Below are 26,385 nucleotides of genomic sequence, written 5' to 3'. Positions count from 1 at the left end.
CAGGGGTGACAGAGAAAGGAGACGGGGGCGGGGGCGTGTGGCTGGGGCTAGCGAGGAGAGGCAACGAGAAGGAGAAAGCGGCAGTTCCGGTGCCGCCGCTGCGGCCGCTGAGGTCTCGGGCTGCTGCCGCCGGGCCGCTGGGGCTGGGGCCGCCGGCGAGGCAGGGCTCGGGCCCGGCCGGGCAGCTCCGGAGCGGCGGGGGAGAGGGGCCGGGAGGCGGGGGCTGTGCCGCCCGCTTACCTCTCCCTCGGCGCCGCCGCCGCCGCCGCCGCCGCCGCCCGCGGGGCTGGGACCCAATGCGGTTAGAGCCGCGGAGCCTCGAGGAGCCCCAAGCGTGAGTAGAACGCGGACTGGCCGGGAGCGGGCGCGGTCGGGATGGGGCCGGGTGGGTGCTCGTCTTGGGCGGGGGCTGCCTGCCGGTCGTTTCTCTCAGCGTCGGCCCGCATCGGAGTTCGCCTGCGATCGCCGCTCCCTCTCCCCCGCCTGCTGCTGGCCTCACCCAGATGCAGAGGCGAGGGTTCGCCGCTCCCTCTTTTCTCCCTCTGGCCGCAGCCTCGCTCCTCGTTTCCTTCCTCTCCCATTTTTGGGGATGGGGCGGCTAGGACTGAGGAAGTGCGCCCAGGGCCGCCGCCCCGGCCGCGGTGGCTCGGTCCCCCTCGCCCTTGCACATCCACCCGGCCCGCGAGCACCGCGGCGTGAGGGATTCCGGCGCCGAGCCGCGAGCTGTTCCTGAGGGGCTGTCACGCCCGAGGACTCCGGCCCCGCCAGCCCGGCGACCCTGCGTTTGCCTCATACTGGGTTTAAATCGCCCGGCTGGGGCTTGGAAGGAAAACCTCCCCCCACCCTGCTGTTCCCCTCCCACCCTTCCTCTCGAAGTTGTTGTTTTCGTCTTAACCGAGACAGTCAAACGTATTGGATCTTTCATTCATAGACCTGAGACGTTGTCTCGTGATTTGTGCCTTTACTAATTCTATTATGTGGTGCCTGCTTCATAGCTCCTAAGTGGCTCGGAAAGGTAGGGTAGCGCCCAGGATTGGGCTGTGTCAACACCAGACGTTCGGCCAATGTGTTTTGATCGCGGTTTCAGGGGTTTATTTTAGGATGTAAAAGGAATAGTGGTGATGGTGGCTAGTTACCAGACTTAGGAATCGAAAGCTCTTTTCTTGGATGTCAGTAATTGGGGAGCTGTTTACGTAGTTATATAAAGGGTAAGGGGAGCGCAACAAGAGGGGGCTCTGTAAAAACAGCCTACATATTCTTTAGTGAAGTAGAGTTGTGATTTTGTTTGGTGAAGCTTCCTCATTCCAGCACTGCGCCTTTGTGCACATGCAGGACATGGGTTTGCGAGATGATGTTTTGAATCGTAGTTTGTGAGGCCTGGGAGAACCCCTAGAAAACTTGGGTAGGTGAACTCCTGGTAACTCAAGTCGTCGGTAGTTAACTGCGGCCACATTTGAACTACTGTGGGCAGTACTGATCGCATGTTTTCCTGCTCAGAAGATGGGTTCTCTGGGTATTTGCTTACATTGCACCGTACAAAATTTGTTTATTTGCTGGATTGCGTGTTGTTAAGGAAAGACCTGCAAAATACTTAAGATACCATGTTGCTAATTTAATTTGTATAAATCAGAACACGTCTTTATTAATGGACTCCAGAAGCAATTGCAGTGTAAGAATTTGTTAATATGTCTGTGTATTCAAGTTTTAACATTTTTTAACTGAAGCATTGAATTCTGGTTGACAGCATAGATCTCTATCTAAACATCACATGTCCTGGAAAATTTTAATTATCAGATTAACTGTTCTGCAGTGTCATCAGCCAAAATTATCTGAAGAGGGCCCTGTGTGTGTGTGTGTGTGTGTGTGTTGGTGTTTTGTTTTGTTTTCTAAGTTTTCTCATTTCACGTTTTTGGATAAAATTAAATTTCATCCATAACTTTTTTCAAAAGTTTCTTGTGGGTTTTTCATCATTGTAAAATAGAGTGCTTTCCTATTAAAATCACAAAATAGGTCATTGAAAGAAGTGATAGCACATCGTAATAGTAATAGCATCATGAAATGAAGGTGAATGAATATTAATAGTTTATCATTGACTATGAATATAAAGTTTGAAAGGCATTCCTATCAGTTTCAGTTGAAGAGTTAAAAATGAACCACATATAAATGCAGAACAGTGTTTTTATATGTCTAAAGTTTTTTTTTTCAATTTTAAGTAAATTGGGTAGAGCATTAAAGAGATAACACTAAATACAAATGCTGTACTTAAACCCCAAAATTACCACGTGAAAGTGTATATTCTCATGGGCAAGATATATGTGAAAGTGAGACTATAAAAGAGCAGTGGCTTTGCCTGGCTCTGGATGGAACAGCCCTTCTTGAGGCAGAGCTTCCTTCCTGTCAGGGGAAGATCCTCTCCATCCCAAATAAGTATTCCCTTAAAAAAAACAGTAAATTTATAAATTAAATACATATATGATAAGGTAGATCATACATTTCCTAAAACAGTTTACTTTGTGTATAACTTTCCTTATTAGTGCCCTTTACTGAATAAAGAATTTTTAACATTAGCTATTACCATTTAAAGGGCATTTTGCTCTGTTGATCTCTTTATTTGCAAAGGGCTAACTTAATCCCGTTTGATCTCTTTAGAAACTAAAATAGTATTAAAAGGATCAGTTCTCTATTATTTAAATATCTTGAACTTCAAGGTAGGGGTGATTCTTTAAATGAAATGTGTTTCTTAAGCATCATAAAGGATTTTATCTCTGGTGAAAATACTTATAATCTTTAAAATTGTGCAACTTTAGAAGCATAAATCTTGGAAAACTATGGTTTATATTTTATTAGCATAGTTATTGAACTATTTTATTAAATATATTTATCTTGAGCTACACAACAGCCCTGTAGAGAAGGCAGTATTACTGTCTCTGAGAAATGACATTTTAATCTAAGGTCAGACAGGTGTCAGGTGACAACTCATTGACAAAACTAATGCTTTGTGACTTCTTTCATTTTATCATGCTACCTCTAACCTGCTCCAGCCTGCTTTTTAATAGGTTAAGAAACTAGGGCCCAGAGATACTAAGATCACTTTTTCCCTTATTTGCAGTAATAAATGTATATGTTTAATTCCCCATATAGCTTAAACAGTGGTTTTTGATCCTGGCCACATATTAGAATCATCTAGTTAGCTTTTTAAAAATATCAGTGCCGGGGTCTCATTCCTAGAGTTTCTGATTTAATTGGTCTGAAAGGGACCCCAGACATCTGTTTATTTGTTTTTAGGTTCCCCAGGTAATTCTAATAGACACGATTGTAAAGCCCTTGCTTTCGAAGACCTGTATGATTTGTTTCTTGCTTCTCTCTCTAGGTTCATCTCTTCCTCCTCCTCCTACAGCTCACTTGGCCTTTTCCTGCTTCATGTGCAAATGCTGTTTGCTTTTCCTGAAACATTTGCATATTTCATACCCTTTCCTTAACTGGCTGACTCCTACTCTTCTTTCATATCAACTCCTTTGAAAAGTCTAGTCTGGGTTAGGTGCCCTTGCTTCCTGTTCCCATAATATCTTGTACTCCTCTGTCATAGCATTGACTCACTGCATTGGTAATTGCCAATTTATTTGTTGGTATCCTCCACCAAGATGTAAATCATGAGAAGGATAGGGTCTCTATCTTATATACAGTTGTATTCTCATTGCCAAGCACAGTAGCCAGTATATAATAGGCAGTTATTCACTGAATAAATAAATATATTGACAACAGACTTCTTTACAACATGTAATAATTTATAAATGCCAATTAAGCTTTTATTCTTGCCAAACACATTTATTATTTTTGGTCACTAAATATGTACATCCCTGCACCTGCCACACATATGAATTTTATTTGGAGACAGTTGAGATGTTCTAAATTACATATAAATTATATCGAGTGATACTCAACCTCAAACACACACACACACACACACACACACAAATAATTATACACAGAACTGTGCTGGAAATCAGGAGATATGAATTCAAATCCCAGCCTCACCACAAGTGTGTGACCTTGGGCAAGTCTCAATCTTTTGGGGCCTCAGTTTCCTCATCTGTAACATAGAGGAATTGTACTGAATGTTCTACATGGTACTCAGTGATCTTGCCTTAAAATCCTATGAGTACTAAAAATATTGACTTTGGAAAATCTGAACCTGCTTGGATCAAAACCTGGCTTCTATACTTACTGGCAGGATTACTTTGGACAGATTTCCTAATGGGTATAATGGGAGTAATTACTACTCAACAGACTTGTTGTTGTTGTTGTTGAATTAAATGAGATAATATAGATCCAAGAAAGTTTTTGTCCTGGATCAGATGTTTAAAACATGTTCATTTCCTTTCGCCTTAAAAGGTGTTAGATCTCATGATTGGACTTATCTGAGATAAGAAAAAAGACAGTTTATGTAATAAATTCTGTTTTCCACTTTGCTGACTGCTAGCTCTACAGATATGACTAGGGACCAAAAACCACGTGGCTTTTAGTTTCATTTTCTTAGAACCTTATTCCACTGTCAGAACATCCAGGTGTTAGTCAACCTGCTTGGGAAAGAATTATACCTAGAAGTTTGAACCATGACAGGATAGCAAGTGTCAAGCTATCTATACATCCATAATACATAATATGGAGGAAGGAAGAATCTAAACTGATGACCTTATGCCATCTCCAAAGATAAGTAAAATCAGATTTGACCATTCCAAAAGAATGGACAGATTAAAACTAAGGATGATTTACAAAAGAAGACCCAGAGATTTTGGTGAAACCTCTGTTTGCCAGACCTTAAAATTCAGGAACATTTATTTAGTAATTTCTAGGAGATACAGGGAGTATACCTCTGGTCAGGACCAATTTCAGAATATTGTTCTCAATATCAGAAGTGGTTACAGATATCAGCAGACTGAAATTATTGATATCTTTCTCTATTTGGGAGCCATGTATCTTAATTTTATATGGTTATTTTAACCTTCATTTATTTGGTAATAGAGTTACCTTACATACAATGTAATAGTATCTCTGCTGAAGTTTCTGGATACAAGTCTTATTTTTGTATAAAGCAAATTGACTTGTCTGAGTTCTCCCTTAAGTTTATGTTTAAAGTGATCTTTTTAGAGAAAGTACTGTAATAAAAATTAAAAATAACGGGTAGGAGAAACTGAAGTCTTAAGGGTGTAAAAAAAGAAGCATGAGGGAACACACAGTGGAGTCTGAGGATTCGATTTAAAGGCTGGAGATTTCCATCATTCAGAAAGGTTATTCAACCTTAGATATACTGATAACGTTTTATAGACATTTATATTATTCACATTTAATCCTTTATTAACATGAATCAGTTGATGCTGGTTAAGGAATTTTTAGATGTTCTCTCTCCCTCTCCTCAACTATACAGTTTGGGGAGTTTAAAGTTAAAATGCTTCAACAAAAAGTTTATAAATTTATAGTAAAAGTGGTGGTTTAGAGTTTTTTCTTCAAGTTTAGTATTTCTTACAGTGAAACTGTTTTTAGTATGGATTATGGTGCTGTGGTCTGGATGGCTGAAAAACTAAATTCCAATCCCAAACTGCTACTTTGTATTTGTGTAAGGGGGAGAGGAGGCAGACTGTATCACATCTTTGCCTCTCTTTCTGCAATGATACAATAGGAATTATAATATGTTGCTTGCTAATAATTCATATAATTAATGACATAATTTAAATGATCCAAATTGCATAAAATTATTCATGGGAAAATGTGTACATATTAATCATTATTTTAAATTTATACCTAGTACAAGAATAACATATTTCATATTTGGTCTGACAATTAAACACTCATTTCTTCTGTATCATTTTGCTAGTTAGCTTGACAGTTTATCTAAATTGCACTCATTTATAAGAGGTTAAGTTTTAGTAACTTTTAGTATATAATTGGAATTGTTACAAAGGAGTCTCTGTATCAGCGCCAGCATTGCCATTTGAAATAAGTGTGGGATTTAAAAAGAAAAAAAAAAGTAAGAATTTTTACAGGCCATACTTATCTGCTACACTTCAGATTTTAAATATTTGTGTAGTGGAAGCCAAATAAGTCAGTGTTGTGATGTGAAAAAAGCTACATTAGGATAGAATCATTCTGTTCTGATCATAACTCTTTTGCCATACTCACCAAGAGTTAGTAAGATTCAGTGGAGAGATACATCTTATAAAGTACTGTAGAGATTTAAAGCAATATTATGAAGATAATTTTAAGCATAAATTTTTTAACAGGAGGAGACCATGTTTGTGTTCATTCTTATATCCTCAGCACGTAGCATAGTACCCAAAAGTAGGTGATCAGTAAGTGATATTTTTGCAGTAGAATCATAATTGGGAATCAAAACACTTTTCATATCTTTCTATCAATTAGTAGCTATATATTTTAAACTATCTGAAAAGTATATAAATTGCTGTGTCAGTCTTAGTTGATCATTTACTGAATATAGATTTGAAGTAGATAGGAAACACATTTCTATAAGTTGTTAACTAGTGCATATTTCTACTGATGTTTGTAGACATTTTTAACAAAGATTGATAGATTAGGAGAAGCCATGTCCTAAAAGAACATTGGGTCAAGAGTCTGAAAATCTAGGTTCTATATTGAACTATTAACTAGCTCTTTGGCGTTAGATCTTTACCTTTTAGCACTTTTCTTTACCTGCAAAATTTCTAAGGTTCTTTACAGTTCCAAAATGCTATGAGATTCCTAGCATTTTAAAGTCTCTTTCTTTTTTTTATTTTAATTTTTTAATTTATTTTTTTGGCTGTGTTGGGTCTTCGTTGCTGCACATGGGCTTTCTCTAGTTGCGGCGAGCAGGGGCTACTCTTCGTTGTGGTGCATGGGCTTCTCATTGCAGTGGCTTCTTTTGTTGTGGAGCACAGGCCCTAGGCGCATGGGCTTCAGTAGTTGCGATCGCGGGCTCTAGAGCACAGGCTCAGTAGATGTGGTGCACGGGCTTAGTTGCTCCGTGGCATGTGGGATCTTCCCGGACCAGGGATTGAACCCGTGTCCCCTGCATTGGCAGGCAGATTCTTAACCACTGCACCACCAGGGAAGTCCTAAAGCCTATTTCTGATTTCAGGGAAGAGTAAGTTAAGCCACTCCCTAGAGGGAAGATGGTTCTATCTCAGTTTGTTGTATCTTCGGAAGCAAAAATCTTTTTTTCTGCCTTTTTATAAATGTGCACATATTTGAAGGCCCTTTGTGAAATTCTGTGACAGAGAAAAGCTGCCATCAGAAAAGAAGGGACTGGAAAGATTTTCTTTATTTCTTTCTGAAACCTTCAGTGACTTTGAAGGATCAAAGTTGTACAGGCATGGCCATTTTGGTTACTGGCAAAGGCATTGCCAGTAAGCGACTGACAGGCATTGAGAGTAGATCATCCATTGCACACCAGTTGCCAGGGTTATGAAGGCCAGAAAACCTGTCACAGCACCCTTAATAGCCATTGGCAACCATCTTTACTTTAGTTAAAGACTTCTAGGAAAATATGTTCCATACTTTCCTTTGGTAACCCATCCCACTAGATGGTTTTCAGAAAATATGTTCTAATCTTAGAAACATAATTCCAGAGGCATAGTAACCCTCTTTTTTCTAGATGTATCCTCTATTGTGCAGATATATACAGATATATGAAAAGATGACAAAAATAATTGTCCTTGTCAGAAAGCAATGGTGTGTATGCTACTGATTTGTTGTTTCTATGAATGTTCAAATTACCTTCAACTTTTGAATAGTTTTTAACCAGCAAACTGTTCAGGTAATGAGATATTATTTAGAGTTATTTTGAGTATGTACTCATTTTTCAACAAGCTAAGCAGATTTCTGTGGCTTTTCTTTGACAGATCATGCTTTTCCAAGTACTTTTCTGATGGACTTACTGCAGGTCTAGACCTGAAAGTACTATTGCATTTTGAAACAATTGACTGCCTTTAGCCTAAAAGCAAGTGAATTGTGTGTGTGTTTTTGGTTTTTCCTTAGGAGGTTAACTTCTTGACAAGTACAAAAACCTTGGAGTTTTCTGCTAAATAAGCTGCTTTTCTGGAATATAAATTTATGGGGCATGTGATCAAAAGTAAAGCAGCATTAATGGGAAAAATTGTCAGGAAAAAGATTGAAATTAGGCACAACTATAAAGTCGATCTGAAATCAAATCATATATGACCGCAAAGAAAGGAAAAATTGTATTTTCACACTGTCATTTTTATACTTATTAAAGTATTAGCAGTAACATCATTTTAAAGTTATTTTTCCTATGAAGATTTCCTTAAAATCTAATGGCTATTATTTGCAGTTGAGACCTTGATAGGCAGCATCTTAAAGTATTTATGAAAGTGATATTCGTACTCTTTTTCTCTAAGTATATACCAGTTGTAAAAGTTGAACATGACTTTATTAAAGCAGTTTCTGTACTAGTCTTGATAATTACAATGGTAGTAAAATCCAAAGCAATTTATAATATTAGTGATTTTATGGTTCGGAGACTGGTAGTTTGTTTTCACTAGAAGTGACCAACTTTCAAATTTCTTAGTGATATTGTAGGACTTAAGATTTCCTCAAAATCACTGTGAATAATTTTGACTATTTCTATGCAGTGAAATGGCTCTTTACAGCCATGTGTTGTTCACAGACACTACTAATATACAGCTAAATGATGTAGTAATGAACAACGACTGAAGCACAGCTAAATGTATCATGTGATGGTGTTTTGTTGAGTCTAAATATCAGATATATAAATTTGTTATGTACATTCCTCCTGCAAATAATTTTTTTCCCCAGCCAAAATGGGAGCAAGTAATCTGACAACAGTACAGAATATTTGAAGTCAGAACAGTCTTAGAAAATACACAAAATATGGTCAGTGTATGTAGGCTTCTTTAATTTTCTTTTCCTAAATATATGTCACAATGACTAAGAGCATGTGCTCTGAAGCAAGACTGTCAAAATTTCTAGTTTTGTAATTGAGGGCAAATTATTTAACCTGTCTCGGTTAAATATTCTTTGGGTTAATACGTATTTCCTCATTTGTAGAAAAGGGATAATAGCAATACCTACATCATAATATTATAATGAAGGTTAAATGCCGAATACATGAAAGCATTTAGAACAGTGCCTAGTACATAGTAAGCACTTAATAAATATCTGTATGCTACTTGAGAGCACTAACCATGTCATATTCATCGATTTATTTGGGGGCTTTAACATTTTGTAGTGAATTGAACCCTGTACATTTTGAGGATTTACTAATGAATCCTTTCTCTGGAGAGTGAACGGTAAGGTTCCTTTCTAACAAGGTTCTTGACATTACTGCTTGCTTTTTGTTCTATTACAACTTTGTAAAGTTTCATTCTCACTCTGGGAATTTGAATTCTATTTCATACCTAGTCCTAAGAGAAGTTAGCATATAGGGATTTAGCATGATCGGAATGAAGGTTTAGTGGACAGAAGGGAATTAAGTAAATGGACGTACATTTTTCACACCTAGTCTGAGCTTCCTATGGATTGTTTTTCCCTGTCCACTCCTGGAATCTCAGAATCCTCAGATGTCCTTTTTCTTTTTTGTTGAAGTATGGTTGATTTATGATATTAAATTAGTTTCAGGTATACAACATAGTGATTCAGTATTTTTCTAGACTATACCCCATTTAAAGTTATAATAAAATATTGGTGGAGATCACCGGGGAAGATGGCGGAAGAGTAAGACGCGGAGATCACCTTCCTCCCCACAGATACACCAGAAATACATCTACAGTGGAACAACTCCTACAGAACACCTACTGAACACTGGCAGAAGACCTCAGACCTCCCAAAAGGCAAGAAGTCCCCACGTACCTGGGTAGGGCAAAAGAAAAAAGAATAAACAGAGACAAAAGGATAGGGACGGGACTTACACCAGTGGGAGGGAGCTGTGAAGGAGAAAAGGTTTCCACACACTAGGAAGTCCTTTCGTGGGCGGAGACTGCAGGTGGCAGAGGGGAAAAGCTTCAGAGCCACAGAGGAGAGCACAGCAACAGGGGTGCGGAGGGCAAAGCGGAGAGATTCCCGCACTGAGGATCGGTGCCGACCGGCATTCACCAGCCCGAGAGGCTTGTCTGCTCACCCGCTGGGGCGGGCGGGGCTGGGAGCTGAGGCTCGGGCTTCAGTCGGAGCACAGGGAGACGACTGGGGTTGGCGGCTTGAACGCAGCCTGCATGGGGTTAGTGCACCACGGCTAGCCGGGAGGGAGTCCGGGGAAAAGTCTGGACCTGCTGAAGAGGCAAGAGACTTTTTCTTCCCTCTTTGTTTCCTGGTGCGCGAGGAGAGGGGATTAAGAGCGCCGCTTAAAGGAGCTCCAGAGACAGGCGCGAGCTGTGGCTAAAAGCGCGGACCCCAGAGACGGGCATGAGACGCTAAGGCTGCTGCTGCCGCCACCAAGAAGCCTGTGTGCGAGCACAGGTCACTATCCACACCCCCTTCCGGGGAGCCTGTGCAGCGCGCCACTGCCAGGGTCCCGTGATACAGGGACAACTTCCCCGGGAGAACGCACGGCGCGCCTCAGGCTGGTGCAACGTCCTGCTGGCCTCTGCTGCCGCAAACTCGCCCTGCACTCCGTACCCCTCCCTCCCCCCCGGCCTGAGTGAGCCAGAGCCCCCGAAGCAGCTGCTCCTTTAACCCCGTCCTGTCTGAGCGAAGAAAAGACGCCCTCCGGCGACCTACACGCAGAGGCGGGGCCAAATCCAAAGCTGACCCCAAGGAAATGTGTGAACAAAGAAGAGAAAGGGAAATCTCTCCCAGCAGCCTCAGAAGCAGCGGATTAAAGCTCCACAATAAACTTGATGTACCCTGAATCTGTGGAATACATGAATAGACAACGAATCATCCCAATTTGAGGAGGTGGATTTTGAGAGCAAGATTTATTATTTTTTCCCTTTTTCCTCTTTTTGTGAATGTCTATGTGTATGCTTCTGTGTGAGATTTTTTTCTGTGTAGCTTTGCTTCCACCATTTGTCCTAGGGTTCTATCCGTCCGTTTTTTATTTTATTTTTTTCCTTAAAAATTTTTTTTTGTAATAATTATTTTTTATTTTAATATCTCTATTTTATTTTGTCTTACTTTATTTTATTTTATCTTTTCTTTTTCTTTCTTATCTTCCTTCCTTCCTTCCTCCCTCCCTCACTACCTCCCTCTCTCCCTTCTTCCTTCTTCTTTCTTTCTTTCTTTCTTTCTTTTCTTTCTTTCCTTCTACTTTTTCTCCCTTTTATTCTGAGCCGTGTGGTTGAAAGGCTCTTGGTGCTGCAGCCAGCAGTTAGCGCTTTGCCTCTGAGGTGGGAGAGCCAACTTCAGGACACTGGTCCACAAGAGACCTGCCAGCTCCACATAATATCAAATGGCGAAAATCTCCCAGAGATCTCCATCTCAACACCAGCACCCAGCTTCACTCAACGACCAGCAAGCTACAGTGCTGGACACCCTATGCCAAACAACTAGCAAGACACGAACACAACCCCACCCATTAGCAGAGAGGCTGCCTAAAAAATCATAATAAGTCCACAGACACCCCAAAACACACCACCAGACGTGGACCTGCCCCCCAGAAAGACAAGATCCAGCCTCATCCACCAGAACACAGGCACTAGTCCCCTCCACCAGGAAGCCTACACAACCCACTGAACCAACTTTAGCCACTGGGGACAGACACCAAAAACAACGGGAACTACAAACCTGGAGCCTACAAAAAGGAGACCCCCAAACACAGTAAGATAAGAAAAATGAGAAGACAGAAAAACACACAGCAGATGAAGGAGCAAGATAAAAACCCACCAGACCTAACAAATGAAGAGGAAATAGGCAGTTTACCTGAAAAAGCATTCAGAAAAATAATAGTAAAGATGATCCAAAATCTTGGAAATAGAAGAGAGAAAATGTAAGAAACATTTAACAAGGACCTAGAAGAACTAAAGATGAAACAAGCAATGATGAACAACAAAATAAATGAAATTGAAAATACTCTAGATGGGATCAATAGCAGAATCACTGAGGCAGAAGAACGGATAAGTGACCTGGAAGATAAAATAGTGGAAATAACTACTGTAGAGCAGAAAAAAGAATGAAAAGAACTGAGGACAGTCTCAGAGACCTCTGGGACAACATTAAACGCACCAACATTCGAATTATAGGGGTTCCAGAAGAAGAAGAGAAAAAGAAAGGGACTGAGAAAATATTTGAAGAAATTATAGTTGAAAACTTCCCTAATATGGGAAAGGAAATAGTTAATCAAGTCGAGGAAGCACAGAGACTCCCATACAGGATAGAGCCAAGGAGAAATACGCCAAGACACATATTAATCAAATTGTCAAAAATTAAATACAAAGAAAACATATTAAAAGCAGCAAGGGAAAAACAACAAATAACACACAAGAGAATCTCCATAAGGTTAACAGCTGATCTTTCAGCAGAAACTCTGCAAGCCAGAAGGGACTGGCAGGACATATTTAAAGTGATGAATGACAAAAACCTGCAACCAAGATTACACTACCCAGCAAGGATCTCATTCAGATTTGATGGAGAAATTAAAACATTTACAGACAAGCAAAAGCTGAGAGAGTTCAGCACCACCAAACCAGCTTTAAAACAAATGTGAAAGGAACTTCTCTAGGCAAGAAACACAAGAGAAGGAAAACACCTACAATGACGAACCCAAGTCAATTAAGAAAATGGGAATAGGAACATACATATCGATAATTACCTTAAATGTAAATGGACTAAATGCTCCCATCAAAAGACACAGATTGGCTGAATGGATACAAAAACAAGACCCGTTTATATGCTGTCTACAGGAGACCCACTTCAGACCTAGAGACACATACAGCCTGAAAGTAAGGGGACGGAAAAAGATATTCCATGCAAATGGAAACCAGAAGAAAGCTGGAGTAGCAATTCTTATATCAGACAAAATAGACTTTAAAATAAAGACTATTACAAGAGACAAAGAAGGACACTACATAATGATAAAGGGATCAATCCAAGAAGAAGATACAACAATTGTAAATATTTATGCACCCAACATAGGAGCACCTGAATACATAAGGCAAATACTAACAGCCATAAAAGGAGAAATCGACAGTAACACATTCATAGTAGGGGACTTTAACACCCCACTATCACCAATGGCCAGATCATCCAAAATGAAAATAAATAAGGAAACACAAGCTTTAAATGATACATTAAACAAGATGGACTTAATTGATATTTATAGGACATTCCATCCAAAAACAACAGAATACATATTTTTCTCAAGTGCTCTTGGAACATTCTCCAGGATAGATCATATTTTGGGTCACAAATCAAGCCTTGCTAAATTTAAGAAAATTGAAATTGTATCAAGTATCTTTTCCGACCACAATGCTATGAGACTAGATATCAATTACAGGAAAAGATCTGTAAAAAATCTGTAAAAAATACAAACACCTTGAGGCTGAACAATACACTACTTAATAATGAAGTGATCACTGAAGAAATCAAAGAGGAAATCAAAAAATGCCTAGAAACAAATGACAGTGAAGACACGACAACCCGAAACCTATGGGGTGCAGCAAAAGCAGTTCTAAGAGGGAATTCCATAGCAATACAATCTACCTTAAGAAAGAGGAAACATCTCGAATAAACAACCTAACCTTGCACCTAAAGCAATTTAAGAAAGAAGAAAAAACCCCCAAAGTTAGCAGAATGAAAGAAATCATAAAAATCAGATCAGAAATAAATGAAAAAGAAATGAAGGAAATGATAGCAAAGATCAATAAAACTAAAAACTGGTTCTTTGAGAAGATAAACAAAGTTGATAAACCATTAGCCAGACTTATCAAGGAAAAAAGGGAGAAGACTCAAATCAATAGAATTAGAAATGAAAAAGGAGAAGTAACAATGACACTGCAGAAATACAAAAGATCATGAGAGATTACTACAAGCAACTCTATGCCAATAAAATGGACAATCTGGAAGAAATGGACAAATTATTAGAAATGTACAACCTGCCAAGACTGAATCTGGAAGAAATAGAAAATATGAACAGACCAGTCACAAGCACTGAAATTGAAACTGTGATTAAAAATCTTCCAACAAACAAAAGCCCAGGACCAGATGGCTTCACAGGCAAATTCTATCCAACATTTAGAGAAGACTAACACCTATCCTTCTCAAACTCTTCCAAAATATAGCAGAGGGAGGAACACTCCCGAACTCATTATACGAGGCCACCATCACCCTGATACCAAAACCAGACAAGGATGTCACAAAGAAAGAAATCTACAGGCCAATATCACTGATGAACATAGATGCAAAAATCCTCAGTAAAACACTAGCAAACAGAATTCAACAGCACATTACAAGGATCACACATCATGATCAAGTGGGATTTATCCCAGGAATGCAAGGATACTTCAATATACTCAAATTAATCAGTGTGATAAACCATATTAACAAATTGAAGGAGAAAAACCATATGATCTTCTCAATTGTTGCAGAAAATGCTGTTGACAAAATTCAACACCCATTTATGATAAAAACCCTCGAGAAAGTAGGCATAGAGAGAACTTACCTCAACATAATAAAGGCCATATATGACAAACCCACATCATCGTTCTCAGTGGTGAAAAACTGAAACCATTTCTTCTAAGATCAGGAACAAGACAAAGGTGCCCACACTCACCACTATTATTCAACATAGTTTTGGAAGTTTTAGCCACATCAATCAGAGAAGATAAAGATATAAAAGGAATCCAAATTGGAAAAGAAGAAGTAAAACTGTCACTGTTTGCAGATGACATGATGCATAGAGAATCCTAAAGATGCTACCAGAAAACTGCTAGAGCTAATCATTGAATTTGGTAAAGCAGCAGGAAACAAAATAAATGCACAGAAATCTCTCACATTCCTATACACTGATGATGAAAAATCTGAAGGAGAAATTAAGGAAACACTCCCATTTACCACTGCAACAAAAAGAATAAAATACCTAGGAATAAACCTACCTAAGGAGACAAAAGACCTGTATGCAGAAAATTATAAGACACTGATGAAATTAAAGGTGATACAAATAGATGGAGAGATATACCATGTTTTTGGATTGGAAGAATCAACATTGTGAAAATGACTCTACTACCCAAAGGAATCTACAGATTCAATGTAATCCCTATCAAACTACCACTGGCATTTTTCACAGAACTAGAACAAGAAATTTCACAATTTGTATGGAAACACAAAAGACCCTGAATAGTCAAAGCAATCATGAGAATGAAAAACGGAGATGGAGTAATCAGGCTCCCTGACTTCAGACTATACTACAAAGCTAAAGTAATCAAGACAGTATGGTAATGTCACAAAAACAGAAATACAGATCAATGGAACAGGTTAGGAGGCCCAGAGATAAACCCACGCACATATGGTCACATTATCTTTGATAAAGAAGGCAGGAATGTACAGTGGAGAAAGGACAGCCTCTTCAAAAAGTGGTGCTGGGAAAACTGGGCAGGTAAATGTAAAAGTATGAGATTAGATCACTCCCTAACACCATACACAAAAATAAGCTCAAAATGGATTAAAGACCTAAATGTAAGGCCAGAAACTATCAAACCCTTAGAGGAAAACATAGGCAGAACACTCTATGACATAAATCACAGCAAGATCCTTTTTGACCCACCTCCTAGAGAAATGGAAATAAAAACAAAAATAAACAAATGGGACCTAATGAAACTCCAAAGCTTTTGCACAGCAAAGGAAACCATAGACAAGACCAAAAGACAACCCTTAGAATGGGAGAAAATATTTGCAAATGAAGCAACTGACAAAGGATTAATCTCCAAATTTTATAAGCAGCTCATGTAGCTCTATAACAAAAAAACAAACAACCCAATCCATATATGGGCAGAAGACATAAATAGACATTTCTCCAAAGAAGATATACGGACTGCCAACAAACACATGAAAGAATGCTCAACATCATTAATCATTAGAGAAATGCAAATCAAAACTACAATGAGATATCATCTCACACCAGTCAGAATGGCCATCATCAAAAGATCTAGAAACAATAAATGCTGGAGAGGATGTGGAGAAAAGGGAACACTCTTGCACTGCTGGTGGGAATGTGAATTGGTTCAGCCACTATGGAGAACAGTATGGAGGTTCCTTAAAAATCTACAAATAGAACTACCATATGACCCAGCAATCCCACTACTGGGCATATACCCTGAGAAAACCATAATTCAAAAAGAGTCATGTACCAAAATGTTCATTGCAGCTCTATTTACAATAGCCTGGAGATGGAAACAACCTAAGTGTCCACCATCAGATGAATGGATAAAGAAGATGTGGCATATGTATACAATGGAATATTACTCAGCCATAAAAAGAAATGAAATTGAGCTATTTGTAATGAGGTGGATGGGCCTAGAGTCTGTCATACAGAGTGAAGTAAATCAGAAACAGAAAGACAAATACCGTATGCTAACACATATATATATGGAATTTAAGAAAAAAAATGTCATGAAGAACCTAGAGGTAAGACAGGAATAAAGACACAGACCTATTAGAGAATGGAGTTGAAGATTTGGGGAGGGGGAAGGGTAAGCTGTGACAAAGTGAGAGAGTGGCATGGACATATATACACTACCAAACGTAAAATAGATAGCTAGTGGGAAGCAGCCACATAGCACAGGGAGATCAGCTTGGTGCTTTGTGACCACCTAGAGGGGTGGGATAGGCGGGGTGGGAGGGAGGGATACACAAGAGGGAAGAGATATGGGAACATATGTATATGTATAACTGATTCACTTTGTTATAAAGCAGAAACTAACACACCATTGTAAAGCAATTATACTCCAATAAAGATATAAAAAAATATATATATATTGGCTTTCTCCCGTATGCTGTGCAACATATCCTTGTAGCCTATTTATTTTATACTTATTAATTTGTACCTCTTAATCTCCCACCTCTATATTTTCCCTCCACTTCCCTCTCCCCGCTGGTAACCACTGGTTTGTTCTCAATATTTGTGAGTGTGGTTTTTTTCTGTTATATTCACTCATTTAATTTTTAGATTCCACATGTAAGTGATTACATACAGTATTTGTCTTTCTCTGTCTGATTTATTTTACTAAGCATAATACTCTTGAGGTTCATCAGTTTTGTTGCAGATGGCAAAATTTCATTCTTTTTAATAGCTGAGTAATATTCCATTGTATACATATATACCACATCTTCTTTATCTGTTTATCTGTTGGTGGACACTTAGGTTGCTTCCATATCTTGGCAATTGTAAATAATGCTGCTGTGAACGTTAGGGTGCTTGTATCTTTTTGAACTAGTGTTTTTGTTTTCTTTGGCTGTATATCTAGGAGTGGAATTGTTGGATCATATGGTAGTTCTATTTTTAGTTTTTTGAGGAACCTCCATACTGTTTTCCACAGTGGCAGCACCAGTTAACATTCCCACCAACAGTGTACAAGGGTTCCCTTTACTCCACATCCTCACCAACTTTTGTTATTTATGGTCTTTTTGATGATAGCCATTCTGCCAGTAGTGAGGTGGTATCTCATTGTGGTTTTAATTCACATTTCTCTGGTGATTAGCAAGCTTGAGTATCTTTTTGTGTGCCTGTTGGCTGTCTGTATGTCTTCTTTGGGAAAGTGTCTATTTAGTCTAATGCACACTTTTTAATTGGGTTGTTTGTTTTTTTGGTGTTTAGTTGTGTGATCTCTTTATATATTTTGGATATTACTCCATATCAGTCATATCATTTGCTGATATTTTCTCCCATTCTTTAGGTTGTCTTTTTGTTTTCTTGATGGTTTCCTTTGCTGTGTAAAAGCTTTTAAGTTTAATTAGGTCTCATTTGTTTATTTTTGCTTTTGTTTCCTTTGCCTTAGGAGACAAAGCCAAAAAAACATTGCTAAGATTTATGTCAGAAAGTGTTCTGCTTATTTTTTCTTCTAGGAGTTTCTTAGGTCTTTAATTTATTTATTCTTGCCTCCTTTGTTGTAGATTAATAATTGACCATAGGCACAAGAGTTTATTTCTGGGCTCTCTATTCTGTCTAAAGATCTGTTTTTGTGCCAGTGCCCTAGTGTTTTGATATCTGTAGCTTTGTAGTGTAGTCTGAAGTCAGGGAATGTGATACCTCCAGCTTTATTCTTTTTTCTCAAGATTGTTTGGCTATTTGAGGTCTTTTGTGTTTCCATATAAATTTTAGGATTGTTTGTTCTAGTTCTGTGGAAGATGTCATGGGTATTTTGGTAGGAATTGCCTTAAATCTGTAGATTGCTTTGGATAGTATGGACATTTTAACAATATTAATTCTTCTAGTCCATGAATACAAGATATCTTTCCATTTCTTTGTGTCATCTTAAATGTTCTTCATCAGTGTTTTAGAGTTTTCAGAGTATAGGTCTTTCACATCCTTGGTTAAGTGTATTCCTAGGTATTTTATTCTTTTTGATGTGATTTTAAATGGGATTGTTTTCTTACTTTCTGTTTCTGGTAGTTCATTATTAGTGTATAAAAAAAGCAGCAGATACCTGTAAACTAATCTTGTATCCTGCAGCTTTCCTGAATTCATTTATTAGTTCTAATAGTTTGGGTGTGGAGACTAGGGTTTTCTATATACAGTATCACATCACCTGCGAATAGTGACAGTTTTACTTCTTCCCTTCTAATTTGGATGCCTTTTATTTCTTTCTCTTGTCTGATTTCTGTGGCTAGGATTTCCAGTACTGTGTTAAATAGAAGTGGCAAGAGTGGGCATCCTTGTCTTGTTCCTGGTTTTAGAGGAAAAACTTTCAGCATTTCACCATTGAGATGTGAGAATGTGCATTCGCACGTCCAATCACATAAGTTAGTTCACGTGACTGGCATACATTGTCACGTGCGTGTGGTTGTGCTTTTGTGTACTTTACTGTACAGCTGCGGGTTTGTCATAAATGGCCTTTATTATGTTGAGATATGTTCCCTCTATACCAACTTTACTGAGGGTTTTTATCATGAATGGATGTCAAATTTTGTCAAATGCTTTTTCTGCATCTATTGAGATGATCATGTAGTTTTTATCCTTCCTTTTGTTAATGTGGTGTTTCACATTGATTTGCAGATACTGAATCATCTTTGCATCCCTGGAATAAATCCCACTTGATCATGGTATATGATCCTTTTTATATATTGATGAATTGTTTGCTAATATTTTGTCAAGGATTTTTGCATCTATATTCATTCAGAGATATTGGCCTGTAATTTTCTTTTTTTGTAGTGTCTTTGTCTGATTTTAGTATCAGGGTAATGGTGGCCTTATAGAATTAATTTGAGGGTTTTCTGTCCTTTTCAATTTTTTGGAATAGTCTGAGAAGGATGGGTGTTAGCTCTCCTTTATATGTTTGGTAGAATTCCTCTGTGAAGCCCTCTGGTCTTGGACTTCTGTTTGCCTCCAGCAGCTGTCTTAATAGCACTCTGCCATTGAAGCAGTACTTGTTTCATGCTACTGGGTATTTCCTTTCCCTGTCTTTCTTTATACACTAAGTGGTAATTGTGTCATATTGTCACATAGTTGCTATGTTACATGGCTTTTGTAGAATTCTCATGTCATGTTTTAAAGCTGCTTTTATTTCACTTCTCTATTATACCTGCTATGAAGTCTTAATGAATACAGATTTAACTCTTTTGTGTATCATTCTGTTTGTTATCTAGTTTACACCGACTGGGCATTGTGTAAACCTTACAAGTTACGTGAAAATAAGGAAATCAGCCATGTATGCTGAATATTTTCATCAGTTCAGTCTCTTAAGTCTTTGCCTTAATCACTAATGATGCTACCTGGCATCATTGATGCAAGTTTCTATGGCATCATCTACAGTAAGTCCCCTACACACGAACCTTCAAGTTGCAAACTTTCAGATGTGAGAACGTGCATTCGCACGTCCAATCACATAAGTTAGTTCACGTGACTGGCATACATTGTCACGTGCGTGTGGTTGTGCTTTTGTGTACTTTACTGTACAGTACTGTATAGAGTACAGCAGTACGGTATCTTTATTTCAAGCCCAGGATGTCTGGAAGCAAGTGTAAAAGCAGCGGTGATGTAGCTGGTACTATACTGTACTTTTCAAGGTACTGTACTGTAAGATTAAAAATGTTTTCTTCATTTTTTGTTTGTTTTTTACATATTATTTGTGTGAAAAGTATTATAAACCTAATACAGTACAATACTATATAGCTGATTGTGTTAGTTGGGTACCTAGGCTGACTTTGTTGGACTTACTCTCGGAACAGAACTTGTTTGTATATAGGGGACTTACTGTACCTGGTTTCAGTACTGTGGTTGGCACCTTATATAAATGAGACTATTAGTTCATATTTAAGTTTTTGCTAACTGTATGTGAATTTATGTTTTCTTACCTCTTACTTTTTAACAGTTTTCACCAGACTGCCCTTGATGGTCATACAACGTAACTTATTTTTCTCAAGTTGATGATCCCATAGTCTATTTCTCTCATGTACCAGGTTAATAATAACAATAAAACCCACACATTTTTTTTCTGTTTTTTTTAACATCTTTATTGGAGTATAATTGCTTTACAATGGTGTGTTAGTTTCTGCTTTAAAACAAATTGAATCAGTTATACATATACATATGTCCCCATATCTCTTCCCTCTTGCATCTCCCTCCCTCCCACCCTCCCTATCCCACCCCTCCAGGTGGTCACAAAGCACCGACCTGATCTCCCTGTGCTATGCGGCTGCTTCCCATTAGCTATCTATTTTACGTTTGGTAATGTGTATATGTCCATGCCACTCTCTCAATTAGTCCCAGCTTACACTTCCCCCTCCCTGTATCCTCAAGTCCATTCCCTTGTTGGTCTGCATCTTTATTTCCGTCTTGCCCCTAGGTTCTTCTGACATTTTCGTTTCTTTTCTTTTTTTTAGATTCCATATATATGTGTTAACGTATGGTATTTGTTTTTCTGTTTCTGATTTACTTCACTCTGTATGACAGTCTCTAGGTCCATCCACCTCACTACAAATAACTCAGTTTCGTTCCTTTTTATGGCTGAGAAATATTCCATTGTATACATGTGCCACATCTTCTTTATTCATTCATCTGTTGATGGACACTTAGGTTGCTTCCATGTCCTGGCTATTGTAAATAGAGCTGCAATGAACACTGTGGTACATAACTCTTTTTGAATTATGGTTTTCTCAGGGTATATGCCCAGTAGTGGGATTGCTGGGTCGTATGGTACTTCTATTTTTAGTTTTTTAAGAAACCTTTATACTGTTCTCCATAGTGGCTGTATCAATTTACGTTCCCACCAACAGTGCAAGAGGGTTCCCTTTTCTCCACACCCTCTCCAGCATTTATTGTTTGTAGATTTTTTGATGATGCCCATTCTGACCGGTGTGGGAAGATATCTCATTGTAGTTTTCATTTGCATTTCTATAATGATTAATGATGTTGAGCATTCTTTCATGCGTTTGTTGGCAATCTGTATATGTTCTTTGGAGAAATGTCCATTTCGGTCTTCTGCCCATTTTTGGATTGGGTTGTTTGTTTTTTTGATATTGAGCTGCATGAGTTGCTTGTATGTTTTGGAGATTAATCCTTTGTCAGTTGCTTCATTTGCAAATATTTTCTCCCATGCTGAGGTTTGTCTATTGGTCTTGTTTATGGTTTCCTTAGCTGTGTAAAAGCTTTGAAGTTTCATTAAGTCCCATTTGGTTTTTTTTGGTTTTATTTCCATTTCTCTAGGAGGTGTGTCAAAAAGGATCTTGCTGTGATTTATGGCATAGAGTGTTCTGCCTATGTTTTCCTCTAAGAGTTTGATGGTGTCTGGCCTTACATTTAGGTCTTTTAATCCATTCGGAATTTATTTTTGTGTATGGTGTTAGGGAGTGTTCTAATTTCATTCTTTTACATGTAACTGTCCAGTTTTCCCAGCACCACTTATTTAAGAGGCTGTCTTTTCTCCACTGTATACTCTTGCCTCTTTTATAAAAGATAAGGTGACCATATGTGCATGGGTTTATCTCTGGGCTTTCTATCCTGTTCCATTGTTCTATGTTTCTGTTTTTGTGCCAGTACCATACTGTCTTGATTACTTTAGCTTTGTAGTATAGTTTGAAGTCAGGGAGCCTGATTCCTCCAGCTCCGTTTTTCTTTCTCAAGATTGCTTTGACTATTTGGGGTGTTTTGTGTTCCATTCAAATTGTGAAATTTTGTATTCTACTTCTGTGAAAAATGCCATTCGTAATTTGATAGGGACTGCATTGAGTCTGTAGATTGCTTTGGGTAGTAGAGTCATTTTCACAATGTTGATTCTTCCAATCCAAGAACATGGTATATCTCTCTATTTGTGTCATGTTTAAATTCTTTCATCAGTGTCTTATAATTTTCTGCATAAATGTCTTTTGTCTCCTTAGGTAGGTTTATTCCTAGATATTTTATTTTTTGTTGCAATGGTAAATGGGAGTGTTTTCTTGATTTCACTTTCAGATTTTTCATCATTAGTGTATAGGAAAGCAAGAGATTTCTGTGCATTAATTTTGTATCTTGCTACTTTACCAAATTCATTGATTAGCTCTAGTAGTTTTCTGGTAGCATCTTTAGGATTCTCTATGTATAGTATCATGTCATCTGCAAACAGTGACAGCTTTACTTCTTTTCCGATTTGGATTCCTTTTATTTCCTTTTCTTCTCTGACTGCTGTGGCTAAAACTTCCAAAACTATGTTGAATAAGAGTGATGAGAGTGGGCAACCTTGTCTTGTTCCTGATCTCAGTGGAAATGCTTTCAGTTTTTCACCATTGAGGATGATGTTGGCTGTGGGTGTGTCATATATGGCTTTTATTATGTTGAGGAAAGTTCCCTCTATGCCTTCTTGAGGGTTTTTATCATAAATGGGTGTTGAACTTGTCGAAAGCTTTCTCTGCATCCATTGAGATGATCATATGGTTTTTCTCCTTCAGTTTGTTAATATGGTGTATCACGTTGATTGATTTGCGTATATTGAAGAATCCTTGCATTCCTGGGATAAACCCCACTTGATCATAGTGTATGATCCTTTTAATGTGCTGTTGGAGTCTGTTTGCTAGTATTTTGTTGAGGATCTTTGCATCTATGTTCATCGGTGGTATTGGCCTGTAGTTTTCTTTCTTTGTGACATCCTTGTCTGGTTTTGGTATCACGGTGATTGTGGCCTCGTAGAATGAGTTTCGGAGTGTTACTCCCTGTGCTATATTTTGGAAGAGTTTGAGAAGGATAGGTGTTAGCTCTTCTCTAAATGTTTGATAGAATTTGCCTGTGAAGCCATCTGGTCCTGGGCTTTTGTTTGTTGGAAGATTTTTAATCACAGTTTCAATTTCAGTGCTTGTGATGGGTTGGTTCATATTTTCTATTTCTTCCTGGTTCAGTCTCAGAAGGTTGTGCTTTTTTAAGAATTTTCCATTTCTTCCAGGTTGTCCCTTTTATTGGCATATACTTGCTTGTAATAATCTCTCATAAGCCTTTGTATTTCTGCAGTGTCAGTTGTTACTTTTCCCTTTTTCATTTCTAATTCTATTGATTGAGTCTTCGCCCTTCTTGATAAGTCTGGCTAATGGTTTATCAATTTTGTTTATCTTCTCAAAGGACCAGCTTTTAGTTTTATTGACCTTTGCTTTCATTTCCTTCATTTCTTTTTCATTTATTCCTGATCTGATCTTTATGTTTTCTTCCCTTCTGCTAACTTTCGGGGTTTTTTCTTCTTCTTTCTCTAATTGCTTTAGGTGTAAGGTTAGGTTGTTTATTTGAGATGTTTCCTGTTTCTTAAGGTAGGATGGTATTGCTATATAACTTCCGTCTTAGAACTGCTTTTTTTGCATCCCATAGGTTGGGTTGTTGTGTTTTCATTGTCATTTGTTTCTAGGTATTTTTTTATTTCCTCTTTGATTTCTTCAGTGATCTCTTGGTTATTAAGTAGTGTGTTGTTTAGTCTTCATGTGTTTGTATTTCTTACAGATTTTTTCCTGTAATTTATATCTAGTCTCAAAGTGCTGTGGTCAGAAAAGATACTTGATACAATTTCAATTTTCTTAAATTTACCAAGGCTTAATTTGTGACCTAAGATATGATCTATCCTGGAGAATGTTCCATAAGCACTTGAGAAGAATGTGTATTATGTTGTTTTTGGATGGAATATCCTATAAATATCAATTAAGTCCATCTTGTTTAATGTGTCATTTAAATTAAAGCTTGTGTTTCCTTATTTTCATTTTTTATGATCTGTCCATTGGTAAAAGTGGGGGGTTAAAGTCCCCTACTATGATTGTGTTACTGTCGATTTCCCCTTTATGGCTGTTAGTGTTTGCCTTATGTATTCAGGTGCTCCTATGTTGGGTGCATAAATATTTACAATTGTTATATCTTCTTGGATTGATCCCTTGCTCATTATGTAGTGTCCTTCTTTGTCTCTTGTAGTAGTCTTTATTTTAAAGTCTATTTTGTCTGATATGAGACTTGCTACTCCAGCTTTCTTTTGATTTCCATTTGCATGGAGTATCTTTTTCCATTCCCTCACTTTCAGTCTGCATGTGTCCCTAGGTCTGAAGTGGGTCTCTTGTAGACAGCATATATATGGGTCTTGTTTTTGTATCCATTCAGCCAGTCTGTGTGTTTTGGATGGAGCATTTATCCATTTACATTTAAGGTAATTATCAATATGTATGTTCCTATTACCATTTTCTTAATTGTTTTGGGTTTATTATTGCAGGTCTTTTCCTTCTCATGTTTGCTGCCTAGAGGAGTTCCTTTAGCATGTGTTGTAAAGCTGGTTTGGTGGTGCTGAATTCTCTTAGCTTTTGCTTGGCTGTAAAGATGTTAATTTCTCTATCAAATCTGAATGAGATCATTACTGGTGGGTAGAGTAATCTTGGTTGTCGGTTTTTCTCCTTCGTCACTTTGAATATGTCCTGCCAGTCCCTTCTGGCTTGCAGAGTTTCTGCTGAAAGATCAGCTGTTAACCTTATGGGGATTCCCTTGTGTGTTATTTGTTGTTTTTCCCTTGCTACTTTTAACATGTTTTCTTTGTATTTAATTTTTGACAGTTTGATTAATATGTATCTTGGCGTGTTTCTCCTTGGATTTATCCTGTATGGGACTCTCTGTGCTTCCTGGACTTGACTAACGATTTCCTTTCCCATATTAGGGAAGTTTTCAACTATAATTTCTTCAAATATTTTCTGAGTCCCTTTCTTTTTCTCTTCTTCTTCTGGAACCCCTATAATTGGAATGTTGGTGCGTTTAATGTTGTCCCAGAGGTCTCTGAGACTCCTCAATTCTTTTCATTCTTTTTCTTAATTCTGCTCTGCAGCAGTTATTTCCACTATTTTATCTTCCAGGTCACTTAGCCATTTTTCTGCCTCAGTTATTCTGCTATTGATCCCTTCTAGAGAATTTTTAATTTCATTTATTGTGTTGTTCATCACTGTTTTTTTGCTCTTTAGTTCCTCTAGGTCCTTGTTAAGCATTTCTTGTACTTTCTCCATTCTATTTCCAAGGTTTTGGATCATTTTTACTCTCATTTTGAATTCTTTTTCAGGTAGACTGCCTATTTCCTCTTTATTTGTTAGGTCTGGTGGGTTTTTGCCTTGCTCCTTCATCTGCTGTGTTTTTCTCTGTCTTCTCATTTTGCTTAACTTGCTGTGTTTGGGGTCTCCTCTTCGCAGGCTGCAGGTTTGTAGTTTCTGTTGTTTTTGGTGTCTGTCCCCAGTGGCTAAGATTGGTTCAGTGGGTTGTGTAGTCTTCCTGGTGGAGGGGCCTAGTGCCTGTGTTCTGGTGGATGAGGCTGGATCTTGTCTTTCTGGTGGGGCGGTCCACGTCTGGTAGTGTGTTTTGGGGTGTCTCTGGCCTTATTATGATCTTAGGCAGCCTCTGTGCCAATGGATGGAGTTGTGTTCCTGTTTTGCTAGTTGTTTGGCATAGGATGTCCAGCACTGTAGCTTGCTGGTCATTGAGTGGAGCTGGGTCTTGGCGTTGAGATGGAGATCTCTGGGAGATTTTTGCCATTTGATATTATGTGGACCTGGGAGGTCTCTTTTGGACCAGTGTCCTGAATTTCGCTCTCCCACCTCAGTGGCACAGCCCTGGCGCCTGGCTGGAGCACCAAGAGGCTGTCCTCCACACAGCCAGGTACGTGGGGAGTTTCTTGCCTTTTGGGAGGTCTGAGGACTTCTGCCAGTGTTCAGTAGGTGTTCTGTAGGAATTGTTCCACATGTAGATGTATTTCTGATGTATTTGTGGGGAGGAAGGTGATCTCCCTGTCTTACTTTTCTGCCATCTTG

The 26,385-nt window shown here is 38.5% G+C and overlaps 1 protein-coding gene across 2 annotated transcripts in view; it reads left to right on the top strand.

The window, feature by feature from the left end:
* Positions 1-220: 220 nt before the first annotated feature.
* PIK3CA (phosphatidylinositol-4,5-bisphosphate 3-kinase catalytic subunit alpha) overlaps positions 221-26,385 on the top strand; it is a 109,982-nt gene continuing 83,817 nt past the window's right edge. For both annotated transcript variants that reach the window (XM_027111431.1, XM_027111438.1), the window contains exon 1: positions 221-334. The gene's annotated coding sequence lies outside the window, so the exon portion shown is untranslated. The remainder of the gene's footprint in view (positions 335-26,385) is intronic.

The sequence above is a fragment of the Aethalodelphis obliquidens genome, unplaced genomic scaffold (genome assembly GCF_003676395.1).
Source record: "Aethalodelphis obliquidens isolate GAN/ISIS:26980383/991018 unplaced genomic scaffold, ASM367639v1 scaffold1, whole genome shotgun sequence".
In the NCBI taxonomy this organism is placed as follows: Eukaryota; Metazoa; Chordata; class Mammalia; order Artiodactyla; family Delphinidae; genus Aethalodelphis; species Aethalodelphis obliquidens.
This window is presented reverse-complemented; position numbering and strand designations above follow the sequence as displayed.